The sequence below is a fragment of the Salvia miltiorrhiza genome, chromosome 6 (genome assembly GCF_028751815.1).
Source record: "Salvia miltiorrhiza cultivar Shanhuang (shh) chromosome 6, IMPLAD_Smil_shh, whole genome shotgun sequence".
Taxonomy (NCBI): domain Eukaryota; kingdom Viridiplantae; phylum Streptophyta; class Magnoliopsida; order Lamiales; family Lamiaceae; genus Salvia; species Salvia miltiorrhiza.
In genome coordinates, this window is record NC_080392.1 from 630,401 (window position 1) to 644,573 (window position 14,173).

General features: G+C 33.2%; 2 long non-coding RNA genes across 2 annotated transcripts; both read left to right on the forward strand.

The window, feature by feature from the left end:
* The first annotated feature begins 2,992 nt into the window (after positions 1-2,992).
* LOC130987633 (uncharacterized) lies at positions 2,993-4,837 on the forward strand. Its single transcript, XR_009089810.1, has 4 exons — positions 2,993-3,490; positions 4,237-4,316; positions 4,422-4,461; positions 4,561-4,837. It is a non-coding gene; the product is annotated as an uncharacterized LOC130987633 (long non-coding RNA).
* Positions 4,838-4,893: 56 nt separating this feature from the next.
* Positions 4,894-6,051, forward strand: LOC130987634 (uncharacterized). Its single transcript, XR_009089811.1, has 3 exons — positions 4,894-5,045; positions 5,126-5,186; positions 5,845-6,051. It is a non-coding gene; the product is annotated as an uncharacterized LOC130987634 (long non-coding RNA).
* Positions 6,052-14,173: the final 8,122 nt, after the last annotated feature.

The following is a 14,173-nucleotide window of genomic DNA, read 5'->3' on the forward strand; positions in this document are numbered from 1 at the left end:
TAATTAATTTAGACAATTTGAGGCGGGTATTTCAAGATTGTAGCCACAATTAAATATACATATTTACTACGTATATTTGTTATAGAGGATAAATGCACTTTTTCTCACACTCAATCCTTATCTCATTTTCGTAATTTTTAATTAATTCCCTTTGCATCGTAAAGTGTTCTAATATAAAGAATAAATACACATAGTATTCTGTGTATAAATCTAAATTCATCCTTCAGCCTCGACATTTTCCTTTTTCTGATAATATAGTTGTAGGCAATTAAATTTATAGCCAATTAAATCATGCCATGTGAAAATTATAAATTAAAGGGGGTGTATTCGTTGTGGATTTCCACAGACTTTAAAAAGTCCGTGAAATTTAAATTCCATGGAATTCACATAGATTCCAGACGACTTTCAAAGAATTCGTGGTTGGATTTCACCCGATTTTCACTGATTTTCGAAGAATTTAGGGGATAATTCTGGAATTGAAATCCATGATGCCAACGCCCGCTGAGTCCCAGCACCGCTGGAAACCCAGCGACCGCTGGGAATCCAGCGAGCGCTGGAAACATTTTAGGATATTCTACTAGAACAAATTGATTAATCATTCAAGAATCTCTCTCTCTGTCTCTCTCTCTCACACACACAAACAGATAGGGAGGTGGAGCTAAAAGAACTGACCCCATGCATGCAATAAACTGAGAAACCCAATGGGGAATTGATCTACACCAATACTTCATCCACAGGTGACACTAGTGCTACAACCAAAACTCGGAAAAATCATTCCTTTTCCGAAGCCCAGATCTAAACATCCACCACAAGATAGAGCCCACTATTCTGCAATCCAAACAAACAAAAAAGAAAAAATCGATCAATTCAATCAAACACTACAGCAGAGAAATTCACCAAAAAACCTAAACAAGTTGGCTGATTAGTGATTACCTTCTTGATCTGATCAACCCGCTAGCTCATGGGGTGTTGATTCTCGAATATGGCAGCAGAAAAGGCGTCGCGAATACAGTCTCTAGAGAGAGAGAGAGAGAACATATTAATGAATATGCATCAAATCCAGCGTATGCTGGACGGACTCTCCCAACGGTGGCTGAGTTCCAGCGGTCGCTGGCTTCTTGGCCGCGGCCGCTGGAACTCAGCGCTCGCTCAAAACTCCATGGATTTCAATTCTCGTGGTTCTTGGCCGGATTTCGTCGTGTGTATTTTTTGGATGAAATCCATGAAAGTCATTCCGGATTTGAAGTCAATGGAATAACGAATACACCTAGATTTGTATGGATTTTAAAATGTCTGAAACAAATACACCCAGATTAATATGGACTTTTAAAAGTCTTGAACGAATACATCCAGATTTCTGCAGACTTTTAAAAGTCTGGAACGAATACACCCAGACTTTTAAAATCCATAAAAATCTATTAAACTCAACAACGAATACACCCCCCCTAAATATGAAATTATGTATTTTATTTTATATTTTGGAATTAAATTAAATATTATTCCAAGATTAAATAAATATATAATTCATATTTGATTATGTGGATTTATTGACCAATCAGATATTGACATGTGGAAAATCTACATAAAATATTAAATATTTTATGTAGATAAATACAAATATTGAGGAGCCAATCAAATCGCGCCACCTCAGCCCTAAAAGCCCAATATGACAGGCCAAAACCCACAGCCCACTCCATTCTTCACCTATAAATATGGGTCATTTGTGGAGTCAAAGAGAACAGAAATCATTTGTGGAGTCCAACAATCAAGGCGTTCTACAAAGAAGATCAAAGAGTTCTTCATCAAATTCATCCAAGTCAACGTTTGATTCAGAAATAAGGTGGAAGCCCTCTGGATTGACAAAGAAGATCAAAAGAAGATCAAAGAGTTCTTCATCAAATTCATCCAAGTCAACGTTTGATTCAGAAATAAGGTGGAAGCCCTCTGGATTGACAAAGAAGATCAAAGAGTTCTTCATCAAATTCATCCAAGTCAACGTTTGATTCAGAAATAAGGTGGAAGCCCTCTGGATTGACGTTATCAAATCAAATTCAAGTCAACATTCAAGCCCTCTGGATTGACGTTATCAAATCAAATTCAAGTCAACATTCAAGTTCAAGGAGATCAAGAAATTATATTTCCCTCCAAGGATTTGAAGAAGTTTGAAGAGGAGAATCAGAGGATTAAAGTAGAGAATCGCAACCCGCAACGAATTCATTTCAATCCACATATTTTGGATTTGTACACATTTTTGTGTTTCATTTATTGAATACAATAAAATTTATGTTTACAATAGTATTTTAATTACTAGTAAGTACAAATTTATTCAAATACGTATATATGAAGGTGCAACCTATGATTTTAGTATAATATTTTATTCAAATGAAATATGTTTATTTTCTCACTTGTTCAATCTTTTCCTAAATGATGTCAAAAAATGGTTGCCATGTAACTTTCTTTCTTGTATTTTCCCCTATTGAGACGCATAGGTATTTAAAAGGCAAATAGCCCACATTGCAATTTAACTCTCCATTGCCAAATCCTCCATTTTGGCCTTTGAAATAATGTTAATTCCCACCAAAATACTCTTATGAAAATTCATCTTCAAACTATAAATCAATTCGAAGCTTCAAATAATTCATTTACCACTTTAGATACTATTTGCTTTTGATGCATGGCCAAATCTATTTGGTTTTTTCCCACTTTACACTACTACAAAATTTCACATACATAACACTTCATACATAACGGTTTTTTTTAAAAACCGTTATGTATGAGCGCATTTTCTAGAAAAGACAACGGTTCTGAAGAAATTCGTTATCTATGTAGTGTTATCCATAACAATAGATAACAGTATGATATAATCCGTTATCTTTTAGCGTTATCTATTAGTTACATACATAACGGTTTGATAAACCGTTACGTCAACCGTTATCTATTAACACTTTTTTACAACAGTTTTTTTACCGTTAAGAAATGCGTTATATAACTGTTATGTATTAACATTATTTTTTTTCATAAATATATATTTTTATTAGGTAAAATTCAAAACCTAACTCAAAATCTAATTTTCAAGCTTCTGCTCCAATACTCCTAACACACCCGCCGCCTCCCCCCGGTGACGCCGCGCCGGACGACGCTGCACGAGCAACCGGACGCCGGTGCCAGTGAGTCAGTGACCGCCCCTGCCCCCACCCACCCTGCATCGCGTCGCCTCTGACGCCGCTCTTCTCGCAGCAGCAGATCGAGCGGCGGAGCACCCTTCTCCTCTCCACCGAGCACGAGCAGACCACCCATCTCCTCCGCCGACGCCGCTCTTCTCGCAGCAGCAGCAGCAGATCGGGCTTTTTGCTTCTCCGTCTGCCACCTACCGCACCCGTCTCTCTCTCTCCGTCCGTTAGGCCTAGCAGCTGTCGCCGGTCGAGCTCTCAATCGCAGACCCTAGGAGCCGCCGCTGTCGCCGCCGCCTTCTACAATAGCCACCACCAAGGTAGAATCCCTAATTATTCATCCCTTACGCAAATCTCATTCCAAATCCCTAATTTTTGAACTTTGTTGGTAACAATATGATTTAGATTAGGGCTTTTGCTCGAATTTTTTAAATTATCTGAAGCTATTTTGCTCAAATTTTTTAATTTTGTCAAGCTATTTTGCTCAAGTTTTTGAATTATCTCTTTGTTATTCGATTATCCTCAATTGTATATTTGGTTGGAACCGCCCACGTTTCTACGGTAATTTTGGTGTTATTTTGATGTGTATTTGTTTTGAGATTTCCATGATTATACAATTTAATTTCTAGATCTGAATCAGCTCTTTTTACCATTTTCCAACTGTTTTTCTCCTTTTGATTACTGCTGGGAATTTTGTTGCATTGTTCGGATAGAAATTGGTTATTAAATCAGAATAGCTTAAGGGAATTGCTCTGTCATTTTCAGGAATCTTGCCAAGAAGGCCAATCAGGTGATTTTATCTAATTTCTAGATTAATGGGGCTTTGGAATGAATTCCACCAACTTTGGATTGACCCTAAATCTGTAAACTTTTAAATCATTATATAAGCTCAAGTATTTGATAAGTTATTTGTTGTGATCTATGTGGGTTCAATCGAGTAGTATCTATATGGTGTTAATCGAGTAGTATCTATGTGCTTTCAGATGATCGATATTTAATCTGAGCAGAGATGATACTTAAGGATAATTCCTCGAGACTGACGATGCTTTCTCTCTGTCAATGATAGGAACTCGCCACAAAGCTAAGATCAATCGTGTTACTAAAGCGGCAGCTTGATGAAGTACCAGCACAGGCTGAACTAATACAGTACCCGCCTAAGCATCTTCTTCCATCACTTTTGAAATTAACAACACAAAATTCTTACTTGCTCAGTTTTCATCACTTTGTTTGAACTTCTGATTAACAATGCAGGTACGAACTCCGACTTTCTGAACTTAACACTCAAATTCAGGTAAAGAGTTTGCATTTTAATAATATCATAAGTATTTATATCTCTGTGCTATTTGCTTATATATAAGGCTGAACTGCACACAGATTTGTTTGTTTGTAGAAAAAGCTCCGACAAACACGGAAGCACTATGATACATATAATGCTTTGTTGGAGATTAAAGATTTGATGCTCAAAGAAACATCCTTGTTGAATTCAATTAATGTGCAGGTAAAGCTTGTAGAATTAGTCCATCTTTTGTTCTTCCTCAGCATATCATTTTGTGCTTTGGTCTTAATAATTTGCTTGATTTAGTTTCATTGTGATTGGTATCTGGTTGTCTTGTTGAATCTGTTATCACTTCTAGTAACTTTGTGACCTCCTCTTATATACCATTCCACACTTTCATGTGGGACCGATGTTTGATATTGTAGCATAATCTCTTTACTAATGATGTGGTGGTCCCAGGTGTGATGTGTGTTACATTATATTCTCATGGTATTGTTCATTAAAAAAACAGGTGGTAACTTTTGTTTCTATGTTTATGTGCTACAGCCTCGGCTCTATGTTGGCAGGGGAATGCATGAAAGTACCTTTTCTCTCTTCAAGTAAGGCATTAAGGATAAGATCTTTTTGTATTCTATAGCATGATCTCTTGTAATAAATTATATCCTTTTCTAATTATCAGGTATACATTATTCTGGGTGCTCCTTACCATTACAAAGTTAGCTTTCAGTTTCTATATCGAGGTGCCTACCTTTCCCATCTTTTTTTATTTAGTCATCATACTATTTTTTTTGAAATACATGGTGGCTATTGATTTCATTTGCACTTTTTATAAGCTGTAATATGGCCCTGTTATGGCTTTAAGCATGGGTCATTTTCATCAAAACCCATTGCTGCTCCTTGTGTGGTCAGCTTTATTGTTATTTGTTCTCCAGAATTTGTGGTCTTCTCATGTTCTGTTAGGGTGTAAGCATTTGTGGACTGAAAGAAGGTGATATCGTATCGATGCTCTGAACTGTATATAGTCATATCATAACATATTTATGATTTATACTGTAAACTGAGGCATCTTGATATCTTGTGTAGATATGTGGAATTTGAACTTTACATGGATAAGTTTCCTATCCTTTGCTCTTTGGAAATTTGTTAGAAAAAAAAAAGACCCAAAGGTTTAGTTAGATCTGGCTGATAACTAACAAAATATTGAGGTTTAACTCCATCATATTCCTTGAATGTACATATGCATGAAGAACAATGTCTTTTTCCTTTTTATCATTTCTTCAGAAGGGGATTTTCTCAATCAATAATGCTAGTGTATGCATAATATCTTTTTTTAACACTATTTTCCTTTCATATAACTGAGTATTTGACAAGTGGCGTATATGTTTGTATGTTATCAAGGGATGTTACTTTCAAAAAGGGAGGAAGATCAAGATGAAGATGAGCGCGAAGGAAGCCTTTGAGAGGTCGATGAGGACTTTGTCGGAGTGGATAAGCCAGGAAGTGAATCGAAATATGTAATGATCTTAGATACTTGATACTTGGTTCATTCGGATGATAATGTACGAATATTTTGGATAATATATAATATTGTTATTGTTGATTTTATCATTTTGTTGTTTTAAAGTTATTTATTTATTTCTTGATATAAATAACATAAAAATTGAGAAAAAAATATTAAATATTAAAGATAATGGTTAAAATCGTTATAAAAGGTACAAAAAACCGTTATCTATGTCTTACATAGATAACGGTTTAAACCGTTATAAAAAGTATAAAAAACTGTTAACTATAATATGGAAAAAAAAATATTACATAATACATAACGGATAAATTCTAATACATAACAGTGGAAAATCGTTATCTTTTTCTTACAAAGATAACGGTTTAAACCGTTATAAAAAGTATAAAAAACTGTTAACTATAATATGAAAAAATATATATTATGGAATAGATAACGGATAAATTATAATACATAACAGTCGAAAACCGTTATGTATAATCAATATAGATAACGGTTTTATAACCGTTATGTATGTGTGGTTGTACTGTTATCTATTCCCTTCATAGATAACGGTTTTATAACCGTTATGTATGTGTGGTTGTACTGTTATCATTTCCCTTCATAGATAACGGTTTTTAAACCGTTGTGTATGACACCTATAATAGATAACACCACTATACACAACGCTTTTTTTGCTCATAGATAACGGATAAAATTCGTTATCTATGTGCGTTTTTCTAGTAGTGTTAACTCTTGTGAATATTCCCCCTTCTCTTACCTTGTTTATTAATAGACTCAATCCTTCATCTTTTCCCACTTTAACTCTTGAAAATATTTCCTCTTCTCTTCTCTTTGCCTTGTCTATAGTAATAAACTCAATCCTTCATCTACAATTTGAAAAAGTGAGTCACCTTGGCGTAGTCCCTTTTGTATGTTTAGGTATTTGAGAAATTTATTTATAACTTCCTTTTTAGTGTATTTTTTTATTTCGGCTCTATGACAAAAAAATTACCCTTTATTCATCTTTTCACTTTTTCACTTAATATATAAAATACCAATTTCTTAATTCTCGTGCCGAAAAGAAATGAATCATGCTTCATAGGATGGAGGGAGTAATTGTAACGGGGCCATTTGGAAATAATTTCGAATAAAAATTATACGAATTGATAATGATTTTCCAATTCAGCAGATCCTAATCACCTGCTGAGCTTCTAGAAATTGTGCAAGTGTAAATATTTATAAATCAAGTATGTACCTAATTACTTCTAAAAAAAAAAGTATGTACCTAATTAAACTATATATGAGGTGCGCGAAGGCACTCATTGTAACTTTTTAATTAATTACTCCCCCCGTCCCATTATAAGTGGCTCGAAATTTTTCGATACAAAAATTAAGAAAAATGTGTAAATTGGTTAAAAGTGGTAGGGCCTACACTTTTTTAAGGGTTAAATTTTTGTTTTTATAAAAACAGATCACTTATAGTGGAACGATCCAAAATAAATACATGTCACTTTGCTTAGTTTTCCTGTATATATTAGCAAAGATCATGCCAATAATTTATAGTATCTACTCTCTCTCTCTCCCTCTAAATAGAGAAAAAAAGATTGAAATTTCTTGTAAATGAATGGAATACCACTAAATTACCATATTCAATATTTGGGTAGGATTTTACTTTTGAAAATTAAGGCTCTAGGGATTACTATTTTGTATCGATGATAAACACAATAAAATCAATGAATACATCTCATGAATATTTTGATATACATCTTGCATTCATAAGAAGGAGATGAATAAATTACCTTGCATAGTTTTTTCGGAAATATTTACTCCCTCCGTCCCACGAAGCATGACTCAATTTTCTTTTTAGGTTGTCCCACGAAACTTGACCCGTTTCTAAAAATGACAAAAAAAATTACTCCACTATTTATTCATCTTTTCACTTTTCCACCTATCACATTTAATATACAAAATATTAATTTCTTAATTTCCGCGCCCGAAAAGGATAGAGCATGCTAAGATTTGACTTATTTCTTTTAAGATCTTGGTTTATTTCCCCATTTAATTAAGTAAACGTTGCTATTTTAACAATTATCTTTAATAAGACTATAGGATATAGCAAAATTTAATCTGTCCAAACGCAACTCAGCCAATTAAGTGATGCCACGTCACCAAGAGTCGTGGAGTTGACCGCCTTAGAAAAGAGTCGTGGTTTCTGCAATGCTTGTAGTTGTGGATAAAGGATTAGTGTCGCTAAACTGTCAGGTGGGACCCAAAATCAATGTTTTAGATGAAAACTGGGGCCCACTTTATCCATTTGTCCTAACGATTAATCAGAAAATTAATTTTTTATTTATGACGTGGGGAACATGCTGTTTTTAATTTATGAGTCGCATATTGCGTGTGAGACTGTGAGTCGTATCCGATTCACTCACTTTTTATTAAAAAATTAAAATTTATTCAACTTATTATTTATGAATAAATAATTTTAAAACTCTCGTGACATAAATTTTTACTCACTCCCTATACAAAAAATAAAAATAAAAATTCATTTATTCATTTTTATTTGTTCACAAAAAAAAAATCTCATTTTACTCTATTGAACTATCACATTGTACATTATTTTCTATATTTATCTATAAATTGCATTTCTTTCGTTTCATTGATATTGTCTTGTTTTCCTTTTTCGATTGTCTCACTGATCTTATCTTGTTTCTATATTTGGTAATAATTTTGCATTACAAACAATATGACATAACACATTTACACAATTTTATTACACCAATTATCCTCTCCTTAATAACTGTGTCCAAAAGAAATGAGACAAGCCTAATGAGATGGAGGGAGTATATTTATTTCAATTTTTATCTAATAATGTGCTTTTGTTTCACTTTTGTGTATTAATACCACTCCTGTAAATTGTATCTTTATTCCATTTATAATAACTTTAACAATTTTATTAAAACTAATGTCTAACATATGGTAATAAAACTCTTTTTCGTGAACGGAAAAAATATTAAATATTAATTACTAGTACTTGACGATTTGAATTAAATCTATGAAAAAAATTAATAGAATATCTAACATATTACGAGATTATTCAATTAATGGGGTGAAAAAAAAAACATAAATTTGCAAGATAAAACTCCAACATTATACTGTTTCACCATTTTTATTCACTTGAGATCCTTAATATACCATACAGTTATACTTGCTCGTGCGTTGGATGTGGTTAATATGATCAATTAATATATAATTGATTTTAATTAGTAAATTTGATAGATAAAATTATTTGAGTTAAGACAATGCATGTAAATACTCCCTCCGTCCCACGAATCTTGATACGTTTGATTTCGGCACATAAATTAAGGAGTTGTAGATTAGTGTTTTTAGTGTGTATGTAATAAAGTATAAAAATGATAAAGTAGAATAAAGAAGATAATAATAATTAGTGTTAATAGGCAAAAATGCCCTTTTCTTATAAACACTTGTAAAAATGCCCTTTTTCATAAGTGAAAAAGGGCATTTTTACAAGTGTTTATAAGAAAAGGGCATTTTTGCAAATGCCTCTAATAATTATTACTCCTTATTTAGAAATGTGTCAAGATTCGTGAAACGGTTCAAAAAGAATACGTGTCAAGATTCGTAATAATTTCTTGGATGAAACATGCCGTTTTTTTAAAATAAAATTAGGTGTTCAAAAAATACCCAATTCTTAATTATTATAAAAATTGAAACTCTAATTATGCTCTTGATAAACATATATCATTGTAATTAATTTTGTAATGGTCTCCATTAGTTATAACTCAAAAACACACATACAATGAAAAGTTTCCAATAAACAATGCCTGGCTCCCTACCCCACCAGGGGTTGACTGTAAAATTGTCAACAAATAAATATCTTAAAATAATTCACAGATAAAAAAAGTTTTTTTCTTTTTCTTTTTTCGTAGTCCACCAATAATTTGGACCACTGCACCTAGATATGATCTTTTCTCAGGCAGCAACTAATTAATTACTTATCAAAATACATATAGTATGACATATTTTGGTGCTATATTTTTTTATGGAATTCGAAAACTACAACACAATTCATAGTGTCAACCAATCAAATTACAGCTACACAGTCATTTAATGGAGTTTTATTTAAAATACCCAATAATAATAAGATTAATCGTCGTACCTTTTTTTTTTAGTTATAGATATTTAAGAGGAAAATGGAAAATGCTTAATTACTTAGTTTTGGTATTTCATTTTCATTGGAATTGGTAGCTACCACAGATATATAGGACCTTAACACATGGTCCCTTGCCCTACTTTAAAAATCACTTTCCACCTTAAAATTGATCTAAATTGGCCATTCGATATTTCAAAATCACATGCATCCCACTCTAGATTTTCCAAAATCTTTAAAAATATTTAATGAGAGAGAGAGGTCATGATTTTTCTGTTGGATTGGGTGGATTATATATCATTGATTTTTGGTCGATATATATATATATATATATATATATATATATATATATCTAAGAAATGAAGAATGTTATTATTGTTCTATTCTTGATAAAGATTTATCTAAGAAATGAAAAATGTTATTATAATGAGTGTGGAACACGGGATTGGGCCGGTCGAAATATTCACTGATTCGTTGTTGACAGCGAGAGCTATGGTGAGTGCTGAGAATGAAGAACAATTCTTACCGAGCGACGTCTATAATATTATGCGTATAGCTAACGGGAATTATCTTATTCGAGTGAGTCATGTGTATAGAGAAGCCAATATAGCGACTCACCGTGTTCGCAGCTTATTTTAAACTGTAGATTTCCCTAATTGACTTAGGGATATTGCTTCGAATAATGCTCCGTAAATAAAGTTAAGTATTCCTCTTGAGAAAACAAGATAAAACAAAACTCATATTCAATAACATATTCGCAATTTGATATATGCACCATGCATGAAGCTGTGGTATATAAACCGAACAAATATATTTTTTTGTTATTAAAAAAAAAAAACTAGCAACAGCCTTCTTGAAAAAATAAAAAAAGAAAAGGAATAAATTAAATGACATCGACATCAGTCATCAGCTACACTTTACAACGACAACGAAATATTGTCGTTTCATTATGGTGTGGATAAACAGTAATCTACTTGAAAAACGACGCTTGACCCACACATATCTCTTTTTAGATTTGGACTGAGCCAAACAGATTTGGCTGCAAACCTTTTTAAAAATAATAAAATAAGAAATAAAACAAAGACTTTCACACAACCACCAATATTTTTGGATATTTATTGAACTGCAACTTTTGGCACCATACATTCATTTAATATCTACGCTTCCAATTTTCAATCAAAATTTTCATTTAATAGCTACTCGCAGAATACTCGAGATTCGATTCAGAAAAACTCGTTCGGAGTTCGACTCATCAATAGTAAACGAGTCTGATAGTACTCGACTCGTTGAGTTCACGATCATATTCGAATTCGACTATTCGCGAACATGTCTGTGAGTCTGTTCACGAACTTTCAGTTCAACCTTCGATTGAGTTAGTGCACGAGCCTTAAACGAATCGAACTAGAGCTTGAGTAACATATTAATTAAGAAACTTTTTCTAAATATTTATAATGAATTCGAGCTCGAACATCACACATGCAAATATCTAACGGCCGAGCTCAAGCTCGAATTGATCATTATCGAGCATCTCCCGAGCCGAGCTTGATCAACAAGATAAAAGCTCGAATCGAACTCGAACACCCGAATATTGAAACGAGCCGAGCTCAAACTTGCTAATATTCGACTCGACTCAGTTCGTTTACATCCCTAAATAATAGTATGTTAATTTTCAGAGCTAATTTACAGCTTATATGAGTATTTTTTAGCATCAAGACTATAAAAACTATATCTTTTACGTACCAAACATGACCTTAGTAATTTAAAATCTTGAAATATGTATTAGGTGTAATTCAACTTTGGATGGCTAATACTTTATTAACAGAGTAATCAAAATTTAAACATGTTGGCAGTCACATGCTTCTATTTCAAAAGTCCTAAATTTGCAACTAATTCCCAATGATAGATGGATTATGATAGAAAAAATTCATCATTTGGGATTCTTGAAAATCACGTTTCATGGAATTGGAAGAGACGTGAAAACTAGTAGAAGTTTAAATAGTAAAGAAACAACCAAAAAGGCAAAAAAACCATTATTAGTCGACTCTTGGTAGCAAATTAAATTAGTGGACCAAGTCTTATCTAACAGCACTTTCGACTCTTTGGATTTGCTAACATTAATATATGATGCTATATTTTATAATATTATATGTTCATCTTTGAGAAAATAAAAAAGACGTGTCCTCAAATAAGTGATTTATTTCAAAATTCTAAATCAAATGATGTCAAATTTATCAAATTTATTCTTGTTTTATTTTTAACATAATAGTTATGTAAAGAAATTAATTTCCCCTTTTTTAGAGAAAATTCATTCGAGAATAGGAGTAATTTCGTATGCAAAAGAATGTGTGGGAAGGCTAAGTCGGTCTTTTCACATTGTGAGACAATTAAACTGCAGTTTCAACTTTATTTTATTTTTATTTATTTATTTTTAAATGTGAACTTTATAATTATCTCTTTGAAAATGGACAAACAAAATCCTGCGGATGACTATGGAAAAGAAATAAAGAATATTTGAATGTGATAAGTGACTATACAATACAACATCCTTTTAACCCATCAACAAATCATGAATGCAGATCTTTTGATTTTTTTTCTTATCTTTTCTGCCACTTTTTACAAAATTCTTCTGTTGCTTGCTAGAAGCTTCAATTTATTTATTGATCTCGATCATAAACAACAAAAATGAAAAATAGCAACAAATTCAATTATGATGGTCTTTGATTAAATCAAAATAGATAATTTATGTAGTAATTTTATTGAATTTAAAAAAAATATATATATATTCTATTAGTAGGTATATCCAGTCAGTAATCTCAACCAAAAAAATGAAATAAGAATATTTTTGCAATTAAATTCAGAACGGGTAAATAACCTATATTGGAAAGAGTTCAAATAAACACTCTTTTAATCCGTATATTTGAGAAGATTAAGGGGTCAGATTAAATTTAATTTTATAGCTTTAATTCTGCATTAATTCATGTAACCGATGTTCTGCTAGAATTAAGGGATTGTGTAATCTAAATTATGGTAGTATAGAAAACGTCATTATGTATTATTGATTTTAATTACTTTCTTGTTTCGATTTCAATTTAATTCAAGATTCAGACATAAGGTTGGGCTTTAAGAAAATTAATAAGCAACCCACAAGCATATTTGGGTTCTTGTTACTCTTGAATTTTATAGCTATAATTATCTATCAATTCTATAAAGCAATACATTTTTGAGAGCCCACAACAATTCTCTATCCTACGTGGCGCTCTCCAAGCTCTCTATTCTGTTTGATCTAAATTCTATCTTTTACTCAAACAAAAAACTCACGCTTCTCAGTTCTCATAGGCATCAATCCCTAATTTGGTATTTTCTCGGCATAGCTTGATCAATGGCTCAAATCTCTCTCTCTCCATATCAATGCAAACGCCCTAATTTGGTATCTGACGCCTTACCATGGGAGCCTCCATGGTATGCCAGCTCTTCTCTGACGCCCTACCATATATGCGCCTCTCTTCCCCTCCCAAATCTAGAATCATAAGTCGTCGCCGCCAGCTCCGTCTCCTTCAGTCGCTGCCGCCGCCGGCTGCAGCTCACCAGGGAACGCCGCGTCGCTATTCTTCTTCACGAAAAATTTCTCCCTCAAGCTGCTGCTTCTTCTTCTTCTTCTTCTTCATTTCTCGTCGGCGCTTTTGATCGTTAAACACACTACGTCATGTCCGCCGCCGCGAGAACAGTCTTCCGTTCCGCCTCTACATCCGCTCGCAGTGCCACGGCGAGACTATCCACCTCCATTTTCAGGTTCCTCTCTACTCGCTTAGCCTTACATCCGTATTTCCTAAAATAATGGCACTTTCATTCCCAGATCTGAGAAATTGACTCCTAAATCATTACACGGATCATGTCTCCTGTAGAGACGAGCAGTTTTAGCGATGCTTCGATTTCGCCGCACCGCAGTCAATTCGGGAATGTAGATGGAAGAAACTTCTCAACGAAGACGAGGAGATTTCGATTTCAGCGCAGAATCGATCTGAAACGAAGCACTTCAGCCACTGGAATCGTGGAAA